Source organism: Vulpes lagopus, chromosome 3, assembly GCF_018345385.1.
Source record: "Vulpes lagopus strain Blue_001 chromosome 3, ASM1834538v1, whole genome shotgun sequence".
NCBI lineage: Eukaryota > Metazoa > Chordata > Mammalia > Carnivora > Canidae > Vulpes > Vulpes lagopus.
The window spans coordinates 19,171,706-19,195,976 of record NC_054826.1 but is presented as its reverse complement, the minus strand read 5'-3'; the positions used below and the strand labels follow the sequence as shown (position 1 = coordinate 19,195,976).

The 24,271-nt window shown below is 35.2% G+C and overlaps 1 long non-coding RNA gene across 1 annotated transcript in view; it reads left to right on the top strand.

The window, feature by feature from the left end:
* Positions 1-20,603, top strand: part of LOC121486419 — an 85,991-nt gene extending 65,388 nt beyond the window's left edge. The window contains exon 6 of the long non-coding RNA XR_005986630.1: positions 20,256-20,603. This is a non-coding gene — a long non-coding RNA (uncharacterized LOC121486419). The remainder of the gene's footprint in view (positions 1-20,255) is intronic.
* The last annotated feature ends 3,668 nt before the right edge of the window (positions 20,604-24,271 follow it).

The window sequence follows — 24,271 nt, the reverse complement described above, 5'->3', positions numbered from 1 at the left end:
GCAGGACTAGAAGGAGGCTCTTTTATAGCCAGTAGAGATTATTAAGCTAGGATCCAGGGCAGAGTAGAAGTAATAGGGGGGAAGGAGGCAATAAAGAATGGAAAATTTTGGAAAAATAAATTAACAGAATTTGTTTGATGGCTTGCTTTTGAAAAATAGTAGTGAAGACCTACAGATTTTTGGTTTGGGTAACCATTAACATAGGAGAATAAACAAGTTGGTACATGAAGGGGAATATGGTAAGTAAGCACATGGCCTTGGGCATATTGAATTTCGGTTGCATGTGAAATATCTATGTAGGTCTAATTAAAGCCATGTTTAAGGGAGCAGGGGACAGAGACAGAAGAAATTGATACCACCATCAAAGTGCCTAAATACAGAGTTTAAATTATTTGATAGCCTTGAGTTTATATAAGTTCATGAAAAGACCAAATTACAGGTAAAACGTACAACTTTTATTTCTTAATACATCTGAATTTTATGAGCAGTTTAATTGTCCCCACTACTTAGTAAAAACATTTAGCACGTTGTAAATATTCACTTAATGGTGACTATGATTATTATTATTATTTAGAATTTACCATCACTTTGGGATTGGAAAAAAAAATTGGGACATAGCAATCCTCATTTCTTCCAAAATCTGAGTCCGTAAAACCCCATGTGTCAATTATGCAATTAAATCATATTCTCATGATTAAGTGTCTGATGGACTGAGAATGAGAATAGACAGAGCTGGGTTAAGAATGGAAGACATTTCTGAAGCAGATGGACTTGGCTGGTTTTGAAAGTATTATACAAAAGCACATGGGAAAGGTCTGGAAAGGCAGGGGTGGATGGATTGAAAAAGGACTCCTGTGAAGCAAGGCATATGGACTAGATCTTGTAGGCATTGTCTGTTTGAACATGAAGAGGCTTGAACAGATATGAGTCTTTCTGATTTTGATTATGGCATCTGTGTGAAGACACACTGAAGCACGGAGAGATTATAGTCACAGAGGTTAGGGACTAAAGCAATGGGAATGGAGTGGGAACGTGATGGAGGAAAAAGTCTAGAACCAATGTTGTATGACCCAGAATAGGGATGGGTGGAAGATATTTATGTAGAATACTCTGAGGTTTCTACCTTGATGTAAAATAGTCTCTTCACAGTGAATGTTTACTTCACTTTCTTCAAACTTTGCAATGAAACATTTCATCTATTTTTTTTTCCTTACACGATAGGTGAATGATTGGCACTTTTAATCTTTGGGTTTTGTCATTAATAGATAACTAAATGCAAATCATATCATTTTTCTCACCGATTTTCACAGGGAATATTAATCCTGAACTAAATATTATTCTTCTTGGTATAAGATATTTCTTACTGCTTTTTTTCATCATCCTTGTTTTCATTAACATCACTGGTGAAACTTTTGGTTATCATGTTTACACTTATTAATATTTGTTTAATCCAGATATATTTAGAAGTAGCTCTGGGTTAAAGTTAGCCATATAGGAACAAAAGTCAAAAAAGCCTACTCTATAAAGCAGTGATTGTCTGCAAATGCTATAAGGGTGCATGCTACTTTTTCTTAGTCACTGAGCTTTTTTAAATTTTATAATCTAGATTTAGATCTAGACATCACTGACTTAATTAGGCTTACATGGTAGTGTTTCTTATTGTTTTAAACCCAGATGGCTTTAAGATATATACATTTCATGCAAACATACATACACTTTGCATGTGAATTATGACCAAGTAATTTCCTTCATCTTCCAGAATTCCCAAACAGCCTGACAAACGGTCTTGTTCCAATTTTTAGATAGCCTCTAAACAGAGTTTCATTTTAAATTGGGGTTAAATGCTCCTCTGGCACAAATTTTCTTTTATAATGCAAATTTATTCCCTAGAGCAGCAGTTCCCAAACTTTTTGGCTCCAGTTCTCTCTATATGTTTTACATTTTTGCAGTGTACATCTTTAATGTTTGACTCAGTATTAAACTGATGTTCATATCTGCTCTGCATTCAATCTGTTGCAATATGTTGTTTCATTGAAGTACAGGGGGGAAAAATCTGGCTTTCTACAGATATGTAGTTCAAAAAAAGTGATGTACTTCAACAAACTTTTTAGATAACTGTGAATACGCTTTCATACAACACCAAAACTTGACAAGTAGTTTCTTGAAGGTTAGTTAGGATGAAGAAAATGTAGCACTATACCTTCTCTATTCTGTTACATTAAAATCTATTGGTTTATCTTGCATTTTGAGTGGATCTTTTATCCATGCATGATTCAGTCACATAATGCATTGGTTATTTGGAAAATATTGTTTATGAGTTGTGAAGATCTACAGAACATGGACACATTTCATGATTCAATATCATTACATGTCATGTGGCCTCTGGAAAATTCCAAAGTATGCTTGTGTGAGAATGTGTGAGAAAAGGGTAAATAACATGTTGACTATAATAGGAGAACCCCTGTAAGGGCTTGGGGACCCCTTAAGCATTTGTGTATCACATTTCCAGAGTTAATATTCTGGGAAAATTAGCTTCCTTTAAAAAAATGAAACTGTTGGCAAAGTTATATTTTTGGCTTATCTTTGTTCTCTTTTCTTTTTGCATTTACTAAGAAAATGAAAATAAGGGATGTCAGTAGGTTTAGGGAGCCTAGTAGAACATGTCTCTGACATTTTGGGTTCCATTCCTCATGATCAAATACCTCATCATTTTTACATGAAACACTCATTTCACATAGGTTAGACTTGGCAACCCCAAAAGCTATTAGTATTCATGTATTCTAACAATATATGAGACATCTATTGCATAAAAATATCTTTCTTGAAGAATATGGGAAATAGAGATAATTCAATATACTATGCAGAGAATAAATAGGAAAAAAACTAGGACAAAATGTGTGATTATAACTTTAAAATCTTTTAGTGCTTAGATATAATGGGCATGAATGTAGTTAAATTCCATTTTTTAACTCCTTTGTCCTGGAGACTAAATACAAGCTCCATGTTGAATAGGATATGAAAAGTTTCCATTGTCTAATATGTTATTTAATTCTTAGGCAAGCATAGAGTATTTGCTAAGTATCAGATGATATCTAATATTAAACAATTCAATCATTCCAGGAAACTAGCTGATCGTTACAGTCTTTTATTGACTAACTTATATGCAAATATTGAATGATATTTAAAAACATACATACATGCATAGGAACGGAAGTATTAAATGACTTTTTTTTTTCTCTGAAAGACAACAACAGGTATGAAGTTTGCCTGGTTTTTGGTTTGCTGTTCTGAAGGCAAGAGACATCCATATTAATTACCAAGGAAGCAAATTTACCAAACTGGGGAGAAAAAATACTTTCTCTGCTTTTCAGATTGTTCTTTTTTTTTTGGAATTTTTTCATTTATTTATGATAGTCACACAGAGAGAGAGAGAGGCGCAGAGACACAGGCAGAGGGAGAAGCAGGCTCCATGCACCAGGAGCCCGACGCGGGATTCGATCCTGGGTCTCCAGGATCATGCCCTGGGCCAAAGGCAGGGGCCAAAGGCAGGCGCCAAACCGCTGCGCCACCCAGGGATCCCCAGATTGTTCTTATTTAAAGCAAGTCTTCATTTCTTGAGTAGTCCTTTAGAAAACATTATATTTCAAGCAGCATAGATCTTTGTAAAAGTTTTGGAAGTTATTTAAGATAGTTTTTTTTTTTTCCAGAGTTTTGGATTTCGTGAACAATAAAATGCAATTTAATACAAAAGAAAACGAGATTTGATTTTATTGCCAACTCCTTATTTTGCTGAAACATTAAAAACTAACAAGAAGCAAACAATATGTGATTATTTAGAACTCTAGTTAGTATAGTTTGGGGAAACATGGAAGACAGTTAAGAGAAGGTTGGAGAGTGACTCTAGATGGTAGTATTAATACTATTGGTGAAATTACAGACTAGTCTCAAATATGATCAATTTATGAACTTGTTAAAATATATATTTTATCATTAGCTTAATAGGATTTCACTGATGATAGACTCCATGCTGAATCTTTAGCTCCCTGCACAGAGACTTACTTCATCTTCTCCCTTCCTCACCTTTGCCAAACAACAGTACCAATAAAACACAAAATACCCAATCAAATGGCTATTCTTTATATATAAAACTCTATACAAGTGACTTGACAGTAGTTGAATCACTGGTGGTTTTTTTCATAGATAAATTTATCATGGCATCAATATATACATATATAGAACATCGATCTATCTATATGTAGGTTCTAAGGAAATTTTCTGTATATATTTCATTTAGGTTATCCTGTCAAAAGAGAATTATGTCAATGAACAAAGTTGATTTAGAAAAAATAATGGTATTCATAGGATAGTTGTGTATTGAACTAACACATCTTCACACTTGATCCTAGCCAAAAGGCTGAGAAGCAATGAACAAACACATCGTAAAAAGGTGTTGCTATCAGCCTGAAATCTAGGCAGGGATTTGTGCCTGTATACAAAGAGAGGGAAGTTTTGGTTTTCCCCAATATCTGTAGGCAAACATTTCCAGGGCTTAGTCTTTCCATTAAGGAAATTCAATAGTATTTAGCAATTCAACTAAACAAAGACTGATACAGAAGTCGGGTTTTTTTTTTGTTGTTGTTTTTTGTTTTTTGTTTTGCTGAGTACCTCTAGTCTGCTCTCTTGTCACATAATGTTTGAAATCAAACATTGATTAATTCCTGGAAAAGATGTCAATCTTCCATCTCTTGTTTTCCAAATCTATAGAATTCTTCATATTATTAGTTATCCTACATGTCATGTAGTTTTAGGTTATCCCGAATAAACAATAAGACTCAGGTATTTTTTTTTTTTTTAAGACTCAGGTATTAAACATATAACTTCATATACAGAACAAAGTTTAACAAAATAGCTTTGTCTGAAGAACAAATTATGAGGCAGTGGACTCTTTAAAAACATTTGCAAAACTTTTAAGTTCAATAACAATAAAAAGTTTGAGTTAAATAAAAGATGAGTGAAAGGACACTAACACACTCAATAGCTTAACTTCCTGGGTCATAGTGAATAAGCTATGGTAAGCTTTTGTCTGTGGCACTACAAATAGTAACTTGTATATTTTTCTTTTTTTTAAAATGAATTATTCAAGAAGTTACATTTACTTAGTTCTGGTGAATGTCTTCTGTCTAAGACACATACCGTGTTTTGGTTAATTTAAGATTGTCATGTTCCAATTAGACAGTTTTCTTCCTCCTCTTCTCCCTGTCCACCTATTATTCTTTCTGTAGTGTTTACCAATATCACAAGAGGCAATGATTTAGAATTTCTTGCCTATATTTTTGTTTCCTGGTTGAATTTGTTACCCCTAAAGCATAATGTACATCCTCAAATGTGAATAGAGTTATATCAAACGGCCTTGAAATAGGAGAAGCAGAGGCTTATATGTTTATTTGTGAGAGCTGATTAGGGCAACTCCGTTGCATATTCCAAATACTTTTTTGTCTTTGTTTCTGCTTACATTGATTCCTATACTTTAACTCCTTTTCTGTTTACCCACTTCTCTGTGAGCCTTCCTTTCTGTGAGCACAAAGGTTCTCATTTCTGTATTTATTTATTTTAGCCATTAATTTATTATGGATGTTTCTTATTTTAATTTATTATTAATTATTTTACTTCTTAATATATTATTTATTAATATATCCATTAATTCAAGGAAATGAATATTAATTGAATACATATTATATTGTAAGAAGAGGATATAGTGGCGGAAAGACAAGTATGATCTTTGCCTCCACAGTGCTTCTGAATCAGACAACTCAATATAATTTTTGGATTACATGATTACAATGATGTGAAGGCACATAGTACAAACATCTAACCCAGCCCAGGAAAATCTAAAGGTTTCCTGTTGGAGGTGATCACCAGCATAAGTAGGTAGAAAGATAAGTAGAAGTCATATATAAGTTTACAGGAGAAACTAAGAGAATGTTCTAAGTAGTTGGAACAACCTATGAGAAGGCTGTGAAATCAGAGAATATGGCAGTTTTGAGGAAGGAATTTGGTAGGACTGGGAATAAAATGCATGAGGGAAGATCTTAAGAAAAATAGGTGAGGTAAAGCTAGATCTAAGGTTAATTAATTTATTTGTTTTTATTTTTATTTTCACCATTTATAAATAGTCTGCCATTTTAAAGAAATGTATCTTAAGGGATAGAAGAAGGCATTAAAGTGTTTTGAGCAGGAGACTGATAAAAGCTATTTGAGTTTTAGAAATAGTAGTCAAGGCTGAAATGTAAGAAGTGATTGGAGGAGCCATTACCACAAGTAAGGTGATCAGTCTGTCAAAGGAGTCCAGGTAAAAAAAGACTGGAAGCTGGAGTTGGGGCAATGGAAATGGAGAGAAAGGGAGAGTAAGAGTAATATTTAAAAATTTGGGGAGCAGCTTCAATAAGGTTAATGAACAAGAAAGAGTAAGAAGTCAAAGATAAGAGCCAGATTTTTGTCTCAGGAAACTGAATGAATGGAACATTTATTAACTTTGATAGAGAACACTGAGCAAGCATATTTGGAGGGCATAGAAATGTATAAACACAAATTTGATGATACTGAATTCTAGTTGCCAGTGTGACATGATAGTGGATTAGAATCTCAAGAGATATCACAGTGGTGAAGACATACATTTCAAACAGCCTAAGCACATGTCATTTGAAATATAGAGACTGGACCAAGTGAGGTGCCTCATGGTTTGTGAAGTAAGAGAAAAATGAGGAACAGAGCTCCAAGGAACACTAATATTTAGTGGATATAAAGAGGAAAACTAGTAAAGATAATTTGGAAAAAAAACCAAACAAAACAAAACAGATAATTTGGGATGAGTGGTACAGTCAAGAAGAAAGACAAAAGTCTCAGTGAGAGAAGAAATAAATTGTTTCAGTGGCATGGATAAAACCATATGTTATGATAAAATAGGACCTAAAATTATTCCAAGTATAAAATTCATGCAGAACCTAACACAGTATTATCCAATCAATAGGCATTTAAAATATTATTTTTACCCAACAATGTATGAGAGATTCAGTTTTTCCTTTTTTTAAAATAAGATTTTGTTTATTTATTTGAGAGAGACAGAGAGCACACAAGTGAGGGGAGGGCAGAGGAGGAAGCAGATTCCTCACTTAGTAGGAAGCTCACTGTGTGGCTCAATCTCAAGACTCTGAGATCATAACCTAAGCTGAATGCACACACTTAACCAACTGAGCCAACCAGGCCCCCCAAGAGTTTCATTTTTTTTTTCTGAACACTTGATATGATCAGTCTCTAAGTTAACCATTCTTTTAGATATGTAGTAGTAGCTCATGGTTTTAATTTGCATTTCCCTAATGACTAATGATATTGGCCATCTTTTCACACATATTTTTCCCATCTATATATTATCTTTTGTGAAATATCTAAAGATTTCACCCATTTTATTCTTTGGATGTTTCTTATTATTGAATCTTGGGCATGTTATTTATATATGAAAATATCTTCTGCTAGTCTGTGGATTATCTTTTCATTCTGTTAATGTCTTTTGAATATTAGTGAAATATAATTTATTATTCTGTAAAACTATACAGATTATAGTTTTGGCCTTGTATCTAAGAAATATTTGCCTAACTTGTTAGCGTAATGTAAAATGGTACAATTACTTCGGAAAACTAATTTGACACTGTCTTTAAGATTTATTTATTTATTTATTTATTTATTTATTTATTTATTTATGACACACACACACACACACACACACACACACACACACACAGAGGCCTAGACATAGGCAGAGGGAGAAGTAGGCTCCATGCTGGGGGCCCAATGCGGAACTCGATCCTAGAACTCTGGGATCACACCCTGGGCCAAAGGAAGATGCTCAACTGCTGAGCCACCCAGGTGTCCCATTTAAAATGTAAACATTGTTCTATATGCTCTAGCCATTCCAATTCTAGGTGTTTACCTAAGAGAAAGTATATGTTTGCACAAAGACTTACACATAAATATTCCTAACAACTTTATTTGTAATAGTCAAAAGTGGAAATAACCCAAAATTCCATCAACAGTAGAATAGATAAACATATTGGGTCATATCCATGCAGTGAAATATTACCCAGCAATAAAAAGTAACAAGGTATTGGTATATATACCAACTGGATCTTAAAATCATTACATGGAGTGAAAAAAGCCGGGCCAAAAAAATGAGTGTATATTGTATGATTACATTTACACAAAATTCTATAAATTGCAGCCATCCATAGTAACAAAAAGAAAATGAGAAGTTTCTTGGAGGGTGGTGCAGAGAGGGATGGGGAGAGAGAGATTACAAAGAGACATGGGAAATTTAGGAGGATGACTAAATATGTTTATTATCTTGATGGTGGTGATGTTTTCAAGAGTGTATTTCAGGTCAAAAATTGTACATGTGCAGTTTATTGTTTGTTGATTAAACTCCAACAAAGTTGTAAATATTCCAACACTCCAACATGAAAAATATACCAACTCAACTGAAAAAATATATATATACTGTTTGCTCTGTGATTTGATCAGATAATTTGCTCGAACTCAAAACATCATCTGCTTCATGGATTCGTTCAGTAGTTTTTCACTGAGAATGTGAGAACTCTGAGAACTGATAATGAAGCCTCGAGAATGTGGTGACAAGTTGCAAAATGTGTACCCTTTTGCCTTGCACTCTCACACACTAAGTTGGAATCACTGCATTCAACAGAAAATACTTCTCCCTCGTTTCTAAGTAAACTTCCAGGAAATGATATTAAATATACTTTTTTGGGTCTCTTTGTAAAGATCTGTTTTTCATGGATTTAGAAAATAGATTTTTTTACAATGTTTTGTTTTCTAATAAAATTTTCCCAGAAACAGATGTCTTAATAAAATTATATATTGGAAACACTGAAAAATGACTTCATATCTGCGATTTCTAAAACATGTTTTAACATTTCACAAGTCTTTCGAGTCCTTTGGTTTCTTGTATGTAGTGTTTTTAAAAGAAACTTCATCTCAGTTTTCTTCATCTTTAACATTTGTTGTAACCTTAATACTTCTAATACCATTTTTTTCTAATACCATTTTTAAAAGATTTATCACACTTTTGCCTTTTGATACAGGACATTTAATTTAAAAACACTCAATTAGCAAAGTGTATTTCAAGTTATGTTATCTTTAAGTGCAAAGTAATCATTATTTCTCTGAGTAAAACTTTTTAAAAGTTTAGGATAAAGTGAACAATTCTCTCTCTGGCCCTGAAGGATTGTGATCAGAAGAAGTAAAAGAAAGGAAGTCAGTCCCTCAGTCTTCTAATAGTTTCATACAGCAAGGAAGTAATGGGATGGAGGCAGGATGAGCACACATTCCTGTTTGGCTGGGACAGTCCTGGTTTATAGTTGTTGGGGTTGTTGTTGTTGTTGCTGTTGGCATAATTATCCTTTTACCCTCTAAGTTATCCTTGTTTGAATGATGGAGTGGATCAGATCTCCTTCATTGAGCTGGGGCACCTACCCCACGGTGGTCACAAGGGCGGGTTGCTGAAAACTCACAGCTGGTCCTTCCCAGGAGAAATGACCTCAGCTGAATCAGATTCAACATTATGGAGAGGTTATACTCCATTTCCCTAGGCTCTACCCCAAATAGCCAGAGGCTGAAAACTAATGAAGCCGGGTTGACCCCCTTGCTCAAGGTAAGACCAACTCGATGATTCCAACTCTACATGGAATCAGCCAAAAACTAGTCTCTAGCTGAGACAACGTCCTTTTTTGTTTTTGTTTTCTACTTTATACTGCTTCCCTGACTCCCTTTCTCCTGAGATCTCTTGACAAATAAATTACACAGTATCTAAGATACTGCTTCTAGAGAATCCCACCAAGATATGCTGGAATTGTGCCCGGAAGCAGGCTATAAAGATGAGGCTCTGGAGTTAGATAACTTGGTGGCTGGGTGACAATGAGAGCCCAGTCGCTGGTGGAAGCCACAGTTGATAGTCTGTGGCCTACTTTGGCTTTGTGATTGCTGACATTTTCACTATGGTGAACTTAGGTTAAGAAACAGGTAGAAGAGCATAAATTAGCTGGTCAATGTCTATGATGTTTGAGAAATATAGGGAAACTAGTAACTATAACTATTCTTAGAAATGAGTAACTATTGCTAAATACCATTTGTGTGTGAAAAAAAATGACAGGCTCAGATCTATTTATTATGAATTTAAAGCAAAATGTGAAAGTTAAGAGTCCCACTTGGCGGTAAAGACGCTCATCTTTTAAAGCCAGAGGGAGGACAGATCTTAAAACCAGGCAAAACTGTTACCAGCTTAGTAAAGATTCCTATGCCAGTCATGGCTTTGATAGAAAGTATGACTCTGAGACTTGAAACAAAGGATATATAGATAGATTTGAAATTCTTGAATCTCCGAATTCCCTGAACTCTCTGGGTCTGCAAAAGTGACCCTTCCCTTGTTGAAAGATAGGACCTCCCTTGCTTAAAGGCTATTCATCACCCAAGGAGGTCAGCCCCTTCTAAGACAATGTTTTCCTTCTTCAGCATCTACCTTGATATGCTTTCATGACCATCAGGATGCATAACTGGGGCTAAATCTTAGGATGATCTGACTGGGGAAGTGCTTGGTCTTATAGGGAAGAAGAATTACACACCAAAGAAATCATAAAATCTGGCTAACGGACTGGCAAGAAACTCTGTGGTTTATATAATTATATTAATAGTTGTGATTTTGGGGGGATCCCTGGGTGGCTCAGTGGTTTGGCGCCTGCCTTCGGCCTGGGGCATGATCCTGGAGTCCCTGAATGGAGTCCTGGGTCGGGCTCCCTGTGTGGAGCCTGCTTCTCCTTCTGCCTGTGTCTCTGCCTCTCTTTTTCTCTGTCTCTCTCTCTCTCTCTCTCTCTCGCTCTCTGTCTCTCATGAATAAATAAATAAATAAATAAAAAACCTTTAAAAAATAGTTGTGATTTTGGAAGTATAAACAGAGCCATGATAAATAAACTTCAAGTTACCTAAGGATCACGACTATTTTGCACAGTTTTTAATATAGTGTTTCGTTTTGATTTTAGCTACAGGTATTGTTACATTTCTCAATTATGGCTTAGATAAATTAAAAGTTCCAACTCAACTTTAGGATCTTATCAAATAAATGGAAACTTAAGCATAATAATCTATTTGATAACTTTAATTATACTTTTATCAGTGTCTATTAAAATGAAAAGGAAATTATAGTTAAATGTTATTATACGCTCTTAATATCCCATTATCTTAATATTCTGAAATGATTTTAATTATATCAAATTTGAAGAAAAGTATTTAGTTTTTTTCCAAGAAGATCCCTGAAGGTAATGACTATATAATCAGATTTTCATAAACTCTGTCTACCTGATAGAGAAAATAATTTAATATATTTTTAATTTGATTAAAAAAATATTGCAGCTGAATCCCAAACATATAATATCCATATGTATTTCTACAAAGTGGTGTTAGATGATCATTTTATGGATAAATTTAAAAATAACATTTTTTGATTAAAACAACCCTCTTTGGGCCAGAAATTCTGGATGGAAAAAAGAATGAGTGGTTTGTGTGTGGATTGTTACACTAAGCAGACAGAGAAAAAGAAAGCCAGCATATTATATGCCATTATTGTGAGCTTTACCATTTAAAAGTTCAATGCAAATATCTCTGAGAACCTCTTCAGCTGCTCTACAGTTGTGATTTTCCAGGTATGATCTTCCAGGTATGATCTCAGCAGAATGTCCGTGTTCATATCGGTTGTAAAGACAGAACAAGAAGCAGGGCCTTAGGCTTTCCACTGGATATTGAATGAGAGCAGCTTCATTTTTATCTACCAAATACACTGAACTTCTAAATAGGATTACATTTGAGGAGAGAAATAATTACGCTTGAAAACTATTACCTTAGTTGCTACCTAGTCAAGAGGAGAAGGATTATAGACTTTTGTCTCAATTGATTTTATCTGCTAAGCTGAGTCTTTTGCTTGGAGGAGCAAGTTAACCATCTCATCATCACACCTTAATATCATTTGCAAGGATCCTCATGTTGTGTCTGCTGTATCTCCTACAACTTTGCTGTATCTCCTACTACTTTACATTACAAGCTTTCTGCTCTTTTGTCAAATTAGTGTCCTGACTATCCCCTGCTGAACCTATGTTTACTGCCAAAACTGTAATATTGCCTGCACTGATGTCCTCATCTGGAGTCATTTCCAGGTCACATAGGTCCATTTCTTCTTGATTGCCAATATTACATATATCAAGTAATCCACTATTTTCATATATTTCTTTCTTCATTTTGAATAAATAGCAGCCATGTCTTGTCATGTAGACTGCTGGAACCCACATGGAAACTCAATAGGTAAATGTTGGTTGATTTATTGCTGTATTACACCTATGTCAGTACAGCCTGAAACTCTTGCCTCCTAAATTAGGTGAGTAGGCTCTTGCTCTTTTTAAAAAAGCAAATTCTAATTTTGAAACAATATCAAAGTTACAGAAGAGCTGCAAGTACCATGCAGGAACTTTTTGCCTGAACTATGTGAGGAAAAGTTGCCAACCTGTGGTCCAATCACCTCCAAATATTCTAGTGTATATTTCTTTTTTTTTTTTTAATGTTATATGTATTATATATTGATTCACAATTAAGTAAGCTAGAAAAAATAAAATATTAAGAAGAGGAAATGAAGAGGAAATACATTTACAGTATTGTACTAATAAAAAATCCATGTGTAAGTGGACTTGCACAGTACAGACTCCTTTGTTCAGGGGTCATTTGTAAATCAAAAACAGAGATGTCCCAAAGTGGTATGTTTTCAGGAACCATTAGGGCAGAGTTGTTAACATTGAAGCTATGTGAGGTAAGTCTATCTGTTTCCATTTATTTAGATTTTCTCTGGTGATATTCCATAGATTTGTAAGTATCTTTCTGTGAAGGATTGCTCTTTTGCATTAGGGTTATTCTCTGTGTGTGTGTTTGTGTGTGTCTGTGTGTGTGCGTGTGTGTATGTATGTGATTCGTTACTTACATATAACACCCAGTGCTTATAACAGATGCCCTCCTTACTACCCATCAGCCATTTAGCCCATCCCCCGTTCACCTCCCTCCATCAACTCTCAGTTTGTTTTCTATTGTTAAGAGACTCCCTCCCCTCTTTGTCTTCCTTCCCATGTGTTCATCTGTTTTTTTCTTAAATTCAACGTATGAATGAAATCATTTGGTGTTTGTCTTTCTCTGACTTATTTCACTTAGCATAATACACTTTAGCTCCATCCATGTTGTTGCAATGGCAAGATTTCTTTTTGATGGCTGAGTAATAATATTCCAGTGTATCTGTATACTATATCCCCTTTATTCATTCATCAGTTAATGGACATTTAGGCTCTTTCCATAATTTGGCTACTGTTGATCATATTGCTACAAACAATGGAGTGAATGCACCCCTTCAAACTGGTATTTTTATATCTTTTGGGTAAATCCCTAGTATTGCAATTGCTAGATCATAGGGTAGTTCTATTTTTACCTTCTTAAGGAACATCCATACTGTTTTCCAGAATGATTTCACCAGTCTATATTCCCAACAACAGTGTAAGAGGATTCCCCCTTTCTCCACATCCTAGCCAACACTTGTTATTTCCTGTGTTGTTAATTTTAGCCATTCTGACAAGTATGAGGTAGTGTCTCATTGTGGTTTTTGATTTGTATTTCCCTTGATGATGAGTGATGTTGAGCATCTTTTCATGTGCCTGTTAGCTATCTGGACGTCTTCTTTGGAAAAATGTCTATTCATGTCTTCTGCCCATTTCTTAACCGCATCATTTGTTTTTTGGGTGTTGAGTTTGATGAGTTCTTTATAGATTTTGGAGATTAACCTTTTATAAGATATGCCATTTGCAAATATTTTCTCCCATTCTATAGGTTGCCTTTGATGATTGTTTCCTTTGCTGTACAGAAGCTTTTTCTTTCTAGTGTGTATTGCTTACAAAGAGTTTCTCTGGCATAATTACAGCACAACCATCAGCATCAGGAAATTAATCCTAATACATTTCTACAATTTAAATCTTAGACCCCATTCCAGTTTTGCCAAGTGTCTCAATATTGTCCTTTATAGCAAAGGTTTTTGTTCAGAATTATGTGCTGTATTTTGTTTCCGTGCCTCTTTAGTCTCTAGGATATTTTCAAAGATTATAGTTCTATTACTTTGCAAACTTCCCATAAATTCAGGTTTGTCTGATGTTTCCTCATGATTTAATTTACATTATGCATCTTTGGGAGAAGAATCACAGAAATGATGCCGTGTTCTACTTATTGTATTCTATTATGTGTCAGATGATTTTAATGTTTCCCAACATTAGTGGTATATACTTAGCTCACTTGATTAAGGATGGTATCTGTCAAGCTTTTCCACTGTAAAGTTATTCTTTTTCTCTCTTTATTTAGTAAGCATATCATGGGGAGATTTTTTTAAGATTTATTTATATAGTTTAAAGAGAGAGCACGAACAGGAGGTGCAGAGGGAGAGAAAATCTCAAGATCACTTTATGCTGAGCATAGAGCCTGATGCAGGGCTCAATCTCAGGACCCTGAGATAATGGTCTGAGTGGAAACAAAGAGTCAGATGCTTAACCGACGGTGCCACCCAGGCACCCCTCATAGAAGATATTTTTAACTATGTAAATATCCAATTCCCTATGATAGTTTTCATTTGTTACTTTAGGTATATCAATATGAACTCATGCTTTTCTATTTTATTCAGTGGGTCATAAGACATTACTATCATTATTTATTTGATTCTCAGTTTGTCTCAGATGTATCCACTGAAGGCCCTTCAAACTAGCTCCTGTGAATTCTTGAATATCCCCATAATTCTTTGAGTACTTGTTGTCTGGCATAAAATGATTTTCCAGGTTCACCTTCTATTCTCCTTGCCCAAGCCCTGAGCTCAGCCGTTTCTCCAAGGAAACCCTAGTTCCTGCAAGTGGAGAATGATAATTAGAAGCTAGATTTATTTTCTTATTTAAAGCTTTTATTTATTTATTAATGAGAGACACACAGAGGGAGAGAGGCAGAGACACAGGCAGAAGGAGAAGCAGGCTCCAATGCAGGGACCCCGACCTGGGACTTGATCCCGGTTCTCCAGGATCAGGCCCTGAGCTGAAGGCAGCGCTAAACCGCTGAGCCACCTGGGCTGCCCTAGAAGCCAGATTTAAGTGGAAGGTGTACTCTTGTTATTGGGCTATCATTGCTTGCAGGCTGTTTTGGAGGATAGAACTTAGAGTATGTGTATATACATCCACACACATTTTAGGTCTATATCTGAATCTATCAACATATATCAAAACCCACACATTTTGTATCATTATCCTCAACTCCAACCAGAACCACAGGACTCATTCTACCTTCCTCTGATTTAGTACTTGTAACTCTCTTCCCTGGCAATACCAGTCTGGTCTCCATTATCCTTAATATACTTAATTTGCTCAGTACTCCTGTATGTAACCAATTTTCTACTGCTGTTAGCACCCCATTCCCTGTTCACACTACTTTGGCTTATTTCTTACACTTGCTTCCCCCCCAATATGGACTTTTTCTTCAATGGGCTCAGACTCTGTCTCCTCCCCAGTCCAGGCTACCTCCACGGGAGTACCCTCTTTCATCTGCACTGCTGATTATCTCCTCTACACTGTTGTGCTCTGACTCCCACACCTGGCTTCCTCTTCATATGAACACCTCCCTTACTATTTGGGCTGTCACCCTGCATCAAGTTTTCCCGATGTGTGGTTAGCCTCATCCCTCCCACTGGACTCTGATACCTAATGACAAGCTATTTCTTTACAAAGATGCTCTCCTCATACCTCTCAACCTCTAAAACCCCTAGCCAGGCCACCTCTTCACATGGATTATTTCCTTCTTATCTTGTTTAGACTCTGACTCTCCACTCCAGACTTTCCTTTTCTCCCCCTGTTGGGGTTTGATAGCTTACATAGCTCACCCGTGACATGAAGCTGCTTTTCCTCAGCACTCCACACCAGGCTCTGCCTCCACCTAGATGCCCAACTTGTCCTGTCTGACTTCAAATCGTTAGAACTGAATTATTCAGGAAGGAAAGAGGAAGGGAGAAAACAGGAGAGAGATCTTTGATCTTTTTGCTTTCTTATAGTTACCCCAAATTTCCTCTTTCTCTTCTTTTTCTTTCTCTAAGGAATCATTTCCAATTTACTTTGGTACTTTTATCTTATTAAAGCTTTTGTCTTCCTAACCCATGCTCCCAACCCTAGCTTCTCTGTTGTGTTATCCTTACATGAAAGTCATTGCCAGATGAAACTTGACATCCTGGGTGTTTAATATATACTATTTAATTTTAATTCATACCAGTATAAGAAATTATTGACTTAGCACGATGAGCTCTGATTTACATACTCTTATTTAGAAGTAGAACCCTGCAGGAACTGGTAATATGTATCATTATTTTATTCATTTTATTTCTTCAGGATGTTTTTATATTACACTGCAAAAATACTTTAAAAGAGAGAAAAATCTAGCCCATCAACCAGTAAATATGATTTTAATGAACATGTGACTTTCATCCCTACTGAACTGACTAAAGTCATCTATTATTTGGCAGTATCTACTTATATCCTTAGAGCAGTGAAATGCTCAAATAATTTGGAAGTAAAATAAATATACAATAAAAATGTAAATACAAAATGGTAATTTTCTGAGGTAGGCAACAATCCTAAAAATGCTTTTTACTATGTTTATTGCTCATGTTGTTAGAGTGGGAAAAATATATACACATAAAACCATGAAAGTTTATAATATATTATAATATATTTAATGTTTAAGGAGGTATCTGGGAGTCTGATATAAACATATGTTCTAATCAGTCCACTATTTATTCATGTCCAAATGAACAAAGACACCACATTCTAGACAGTTTCCCATTGCCAGGCACAATAACCCTGCAGATAGAGCAGAATTCTAATGCGATAAATTAAGAAAATAAAGGATGTTTGAATAGATATGCTGTTTTAAGTAAGAGTGATATGATTACCTAAATGCATATTATCTTTTTAATGGAAAGGCAACCGTTGTTGGCTTCCTCTACTATGAGTGAACAGAATTTCTTTCTTATTAATTTTAGTCAAAAATAGTCCAGTAACTGGCTGAGCACCAGTGACTGAAACAAACCAAAGATTCCAAGTTATTTGAATTGCATCTGGTGACAAAAGTCATAAGATTTGTTCCACAGACGCAGGTGTTGCATAGGAATGAGTGGAGAGGAAAGGAGCTAGTTTTGAGGTGCATTTTTTATGTCAGGCACCATGATAACTACTTTATGTGTTATTTCATTTACTTCTCAGGCCACCCTGATAGCTATCTTTAATCTCAAATAACAGCAAATTCATAGAGAAATCAAATTACTTGCTTGATGGGTATACTTTATAATAGATACCATCTGGGGCAGACAAATAAAGCAATGTAAATGGCAGCTCCTGGAATTTGCATATGGTGGCCTCTCCTAAGTGTCAAGCGCAACGTAGCTTCTTCCTCAACTTTTCAAGACATCCATTTCCTTCCTAAACAAGCTCCTTGTAATCATGTAGGAGGTTAGTAGGGCTTTATGAATGTTAAATAAAATCAAGATCAGAAACTATGTTTCTAGCTGAATTTGCATATAAGATTTTCTTCAATGAGGAAATTCGCTAAAAATAAGAAATAATATTATATGGAATAGCAGAGATTCACTCAGAAGTTATTTATTAAATTTTCTCATCTTATATTAATAAAGAAAAACCAACCTTTTTTTTTCCTTGACCATCTTCAGCTATAGAACTGTGATGACTTTTCATTAAAGGGTCTAAGAATGAATGTAAAAGTTGTTTGATTTTATAGTCTTATATGGCTAATAATTATAAACATTTTTGCTTTTTCAATAGGGGCTCTATATTTTTTTTTATATTTGCCACTGATTCTCTGTTAGTGTTGTGATGGGGTTTGATGGGTACCTCATAATGTCTTTTAAAATGTTACTAATGGAGCAGCCTGGGTGGTTCAGTGGTTTAGCGCCGCCTTTGGCCCAGGGCATGATCCTGAAGACCCGGGATCAAGTCCCATGACCAGCTCCCAGCATGGAGCCTACTTCTCCCTCTGCCTGTGTCTCTGCCTCTCTCTCTCTCTCTGTTTCTCATGAATAAATAAAATCTTAAAAAAAAATAAAAACAAAAAAATAAAATGTTACTAATGATAAGATCAGCTGGACCTAAAGGTTGTACTTCAACTTTCACTTTAGTTCCCCCAAATTTTTCTGGTAAAATGACAACTTTTGGGGCACCTGGGTGGCTCAGTTGGTTAAGCGTCTGCCTTTGGCTCAGGTCATGATCCCAGGGTCCTGGATTCGAGCCCTGCATAGGGCTCCCTGCTTAGTAGGGAGCCTGCCTCTCCCTCTCCCCCTGCTTGCTGCTCTCCCTGCCTGAGCTTGTTCTCTCTCTCTCTCTCTCTCCCCCAGTCAAATAAATAAATACAATCTTCAAAAAAATTTAAAAAATAAAATGACACCTTCTAAAACTATCTGTAATTTGGCTTTCTGGGATCACTTTGTGAAATAAAGGTTAGTTAAGAAAATATATACAAGTGCTTGAAAAAGAGGTGAAATTATTACAGTGGTATTTAATAAAGAGTTGGTCATTGTCACCTGTATGTGATTTTTTAAAAATTTCATTTCCTTGTGATTGTGTCCTTACCACCCCTGAATGAGTATGAGTATGAGTACCACATACTCATTCAATATACATAATACATAGCCACACACGCCCTGTGCTTGGATCCTTGTTTTGCAACCCCTTGGTCTTAGCAGTCAAGCAGCTTTGGATAAATCACTTAAACTTCCAGGGTTAATTTTCCTTGTTGAGCAACAGGAAAAGGACATATTTTTATTATTATGTGATTATAAGGATAAAGTGAGTTAATATACAGAGACAACTTAACATATATAGTCAATAAAAACTTTAGTTATCAACATAGGATTTATTCACTATCCTGTAAGACATGGCAATTGATTATATAAAATTTAGCACTTTATTAAATTTTACAATTATTTAAAAGTTTGGTGTGTATTAGTTTTATCTACCTCATTATATTTTATGTTGCTGAGGGCCCTCAAACTGTAAAATATACTTATGGGAAGAATCATTGAGGTATTGAGTTTGGGAACTAAGAAAGAGTTTTAACCTCTATAGCACTAACAGTGCTATTTAAAAAATTATTCGAATGAATTACATATTTGGTTTTGTGAACTAAAATGTGTGGTTAACAAAACCATTTTAATTAATTCATAGTTTGGTATTGTAGGCATATAATTGGAGATATGTTGAAAAAGTAATTTTGCTTGAAGCTGAATTTGAACTTGAGTACAATTTAATAAAATCAGAATTTTCAAAATTTAGGGTGAAAGTTTGACTGGTTTATGAACATTTATATTAAGTGTTGTAGCTACAAATAGAAATTGGTTCAGTAATCATGACCTGCCAAGTCATACTGAAGCCTGAGGCAAAAGGAAAAATGAGTAACACTGATCCTGTCACCAGGAATATTTGCTACCCATTAAATAATTATAGCAAAATCACTTGTGTGTATATATATATGTGTGTGCATATTTACAGAGCAATACTAATTTTATAACTGTATATACTTATTTATCTTGCGTTTCAATGTCTTTTTTATGTCAGGAGAGTTGATAATTTTCAAAGAAGAGCTAAAATGATATTTTCATTGCTATCATCAAGTATAGGGAGTCCAAAAGGAGAATCAATTCAACAAGTGCTCTTTGAGTGGTTTAATTATGTAGTAGGTTTGCTGTTTATTAAGATACATCATCTGGGACTCATTTTGAAGATTTGCATCTAAGAAATAATAAAATAAATTTACTTTTTGTGCTATAGAATCATGATTACTGATTCTATCTTCATTTAACCTTTTGGTATTTTATTCACCAGGGCTTATTTTGCATGTATTTTGATTTTTTAAAAAATATGTTGCATTAAAATATTATTGCTATTGATGGGTGAGATTATTTTATTTCATCTCCACCACTCCTTATAATATAGATCCTCAATACTGAATTCTGTTGTTATTGATCATCATGTATACATTGAAGCACTTGATTCTCTTTATTATTGATAACTAATTTCCTTTTTTCCCTGCAGGCATCTGAATTTGTGATTCCTGCTTTGCTCATTAAATTTAGGAAAATTGCTCATTCCACCACACTATCCGCTAAATGGTGCTTATGATTAATCTCAAGGTTTCTTTGTTCTAAGTGCTATCAGTGATGTTTATTAAGTTTAGTAGACATGCAAAAAAGTTTTCAGAAAATTCTAACTGAATCCTACTTCTTAAGGAGAAGAAAATAGAAGAAGAAAATTCTAATTCGTAAGCAGAATTTACAGTGGACCTTGTATACCATACATACCAACAAATGATGATTATATATTTCCATGAAAATACAAATTTTACAAAGAATTATCTGGTTACCTTTTCACTTGGACATTCAACTGTTGAAAATCATCCTTTCAGAAGTATGATGGTTTGGTTTGGGGTTTCGAATGACTAATTTTAATGACAATTTTAGAAAACATTATTGGATAGCTGTTTAATAAACTGTTTAGTAATAAAGACCAGCATTTCCATAACTTTTTGTTGTATTAGTAACTTGTTCTTTCATATTTTTATCTTGAAATGACCTTGCTGTTAGATGAATCACCTTTGGAATAACGATGTGGCAATAAGGTGGTGTAAAAAATGTGGGTAGATGCATTTGGCACCTTCCTATGTATGTTGAAACTCAGGCCCTCACTTTCATTCCTTTTTAACCCTGATTATTATCACCTGCCACTACCACAAACTCACTCTACACAGGTGAGCAACATGGTCCAAATGTGTCATTTTTTCACAGAAATTAGGAACAGACATGCTTAAAAGGGGGATAATGGAAAAAGTATTAGAAATGTTAACTCTAAATGATTCTTTTCATTTTAATCTTATATAGAGAGGAACAATGTGGGCTGTAGGCTTGTGAGAATTCGTAAGAAGGGTTTAAAGGGTGTTTAACCTTAGACACAGTTAAGGAAGCCTAATTCCGGTTTAATAAAATGGTTCCAGACACTGTGGAAAGTCTTACCAATAAAATGAACTCCGTCTTCCTTTGGGATGTGCTGTATCACTTACCAACCAGCAGGCCAAACAGGAGGATTTCCAGTGATTACAAAATACATTGTTGTAGTTTAAACCACTTATGTTGAAAGCTTTACCTCCTTTAACAATATAAAAGTGGTAACTGTGCCTAGACATTGAATGTTACGCTTAGAATATATACCACACCTTGACACTTTTCCTCTCATCTCTACTAAGTATTAAAAACAAACCCAGAAATGCCTCTGACAAGGAAGGCATCCAGTTTGGTATGTAATTTATAATGGAGTCTTTCTGACTCCAGAAATTTAGAAATTTAATTTCTAAAAATACTAGACATTTTTGGTCATGTCTTCCCTCAACAAAGGCAATTTTTTATTGCCTCTGGTTACTTCATACTGTTAGTTTTCCTTTGACTTCCTTGGGTAGGCTTGGTTGTTTGTTTTGTAGGTGACAATCCCTTCAATTATTAGCATTATTCAAAATTTTGTCTTCAGACTCTCCTCTCCACTCTCTGGGTTTCCCTGCCCTATACACTATCTCTTGGCAATCCTACTCTCATGCGCTATATGCTCATGAGTACCTAATCCATATCTCTAGCTTAGCATCTGCTCCATAGGTCCACCTATCTGCAGCTATATTAAAATATATATATATATATATATATATATATATATATATCTTTGGATGTGCTGCAAATATCTATATTCAATCTCAAAGTGCTCCTGCTTTGAATTCTTCCATTTTAGTAAACCACACAATTTCTACACCTACCTCCTCAAACCAAGAGACTGAAAGCTATCCTTAACTCTGTCCCTGAACCATTCCATCAAATTCTGTCCATTGTTCCCCTTCATAAGCTCTCAAATTGCTCTGCTTTTTGCAGTTACTGTACCACCACCGTAATTTTGCCTCTGTTGTTTCTCAGATTACTAGGGCAGTCACCTAGCTCCAGATTCCCTGCCTTGAGTCTTGTCACTCCCCAAGCCCATTTCTACACTGCACAGAGCTGTGCTTCTGAACAATCGTCCTGGACGCCTTCTTGAACTTGCTAGTTCTCACTTCTCAGCCCTTTATCTTCTTGCTATCTCCTCCTACCTGTCAAAGTTACAATCAAATCACTTCCTCTAGGCCTGAGGCCATGCAATTCCCTGGTTTATAACACAGTCTTTATCCCTCTTGCCTGTTATAACTTCCACTTGTTGTGTAGGTACAGGTTCAGAGTCCTACCTTTGGGGAAGAAGCCTTGACCAGTAATGTGTAAATGCCCTTGGCTGGCCCTCCTCTCCATACTCTCAATACTTTGTGCTTCTCTTTGTTATTTTATTGTACCTACCCAGTTCTTTATCTGCTTTCCCAACAGAAGACTTCAGTAGTAGATAGGAGACCTTCGGGGAGCAAATCTGATCACATGTATAAACTCCTGCCAAATTGCCAAAGGAAAGGATTTGAACAGAGGAGTCTCAGAAAGCAACTAAACCACCCGGAATCATAGTGGGGGTAAAAACAATCAAGGTTGGGACTGGGCTGGAAATGAGACCTGTTTGTGCTCACTAGTAGGTACAGCCAACTCACATATTATGTTACATTGTACAGCACATTTTGTAGCATTTTGTTACTTGGAGATTGTTTTTGAAATATTTGTTTCATTCTCCTCATGCATTTTAGGCTGCCTGTGGTAGAAGACTTTAATCTCTACCAGATATAACATCAGAGGTCAGGCTCCAGAGTTGAAGAATAAGATTCCAGTCTCAGAAATAACAACAATCTCATGGGAATGTGCCAATAAAGTGATCATAGAGAGGATGGTGATCAGTGAGATATAAATGGATTGTAACTGATAAATATACTTTGGAGTAGGGATTTAAAATGTTTTAAGGAAAATTTTAAGAAAATGAATGAAAGAAAATGTTAAAGAAAATTTCAAGTTTTTATATTGGAAAACAACTGAAAAGAAATAATGTTAGTGTTAAATTGCATATTTATTTTAACCCACGATTTAAAAAATAAACTATTTTTTTTCAGTACTGTGACCAAGTGGCTAATAATGGTATTATTCTGACCATCACTGGTATTTTTTGAAGCAATCATATGTAGATTCTTTGGCCTATGTTATTTGATCTCTTTTTTCATATTTGAACTCTAATACTATTCTCCATTTATAGGAAGCAAGTATCTTTGGAGAATAGCTGATTTCATGTCCTAGGGTAGGAAAAAATCAATTTGGATTTGAAAAACTAGTTTTTGCTAGAAATTTTGCTTTCAGAAAATCTCAGAGTACAAAAAGGTAATAACAGCATAAAAGGCTCCCAGGTTAATTTGTTATGACCAAATACTCCAAATAATATAATAAGAATAATGATTATAGTTGCATGGAAAATTGAAGTTGTGATATGAATCATAATGATGCTTCAAAGAGAAAAATTTATAGAGCATGTTGCAGGGCTGTTGTGATATAAAGGACGGGTAACTATAGTAGGATATGCTTACTATAAAACTTATTTTTACTGAGCAGAAGAGCTTTGACATATAGACCTATTTTGTATTTTTTATTAAATATATGCCAACTTACAGCATGTAGCTTGAATCACTAGCTGTGTAAACAGGGTTGTGAAAATTTAACTTGTTAGGTACTATATAAAATGGCTGCAGAATTCCTAAAAATGCCTGGTATTTAAAGCTGTTTTGTTTAGTCTTCCCTCATTGGTACTTGTATCTCCAAGGCCCATGTGAGAACATTAAGCTGTGTGTGTGTGTGTGTGTGTGTGTGTGTGTGTGTGTGACCCATCTTGCACCAGCTGGCTACTTTCTTTATCCTTTGCTCTGTGATTCTGATGGTGCAATATACAGAGACTCTCTCCTCTGGGGTCCCATTAACACTATAGGTGCCTTCATAGGCAGCATTTTAAATGACTCCAGATCTGTTTATCCTCATCTAGGTGGCTCCACAACTGGTTTATGGAATATAGTTATCCATCCTTCCCATAAAACCTTTGGGAGCACAAAGTGCCCAATGTGGCTACCTCTCCTT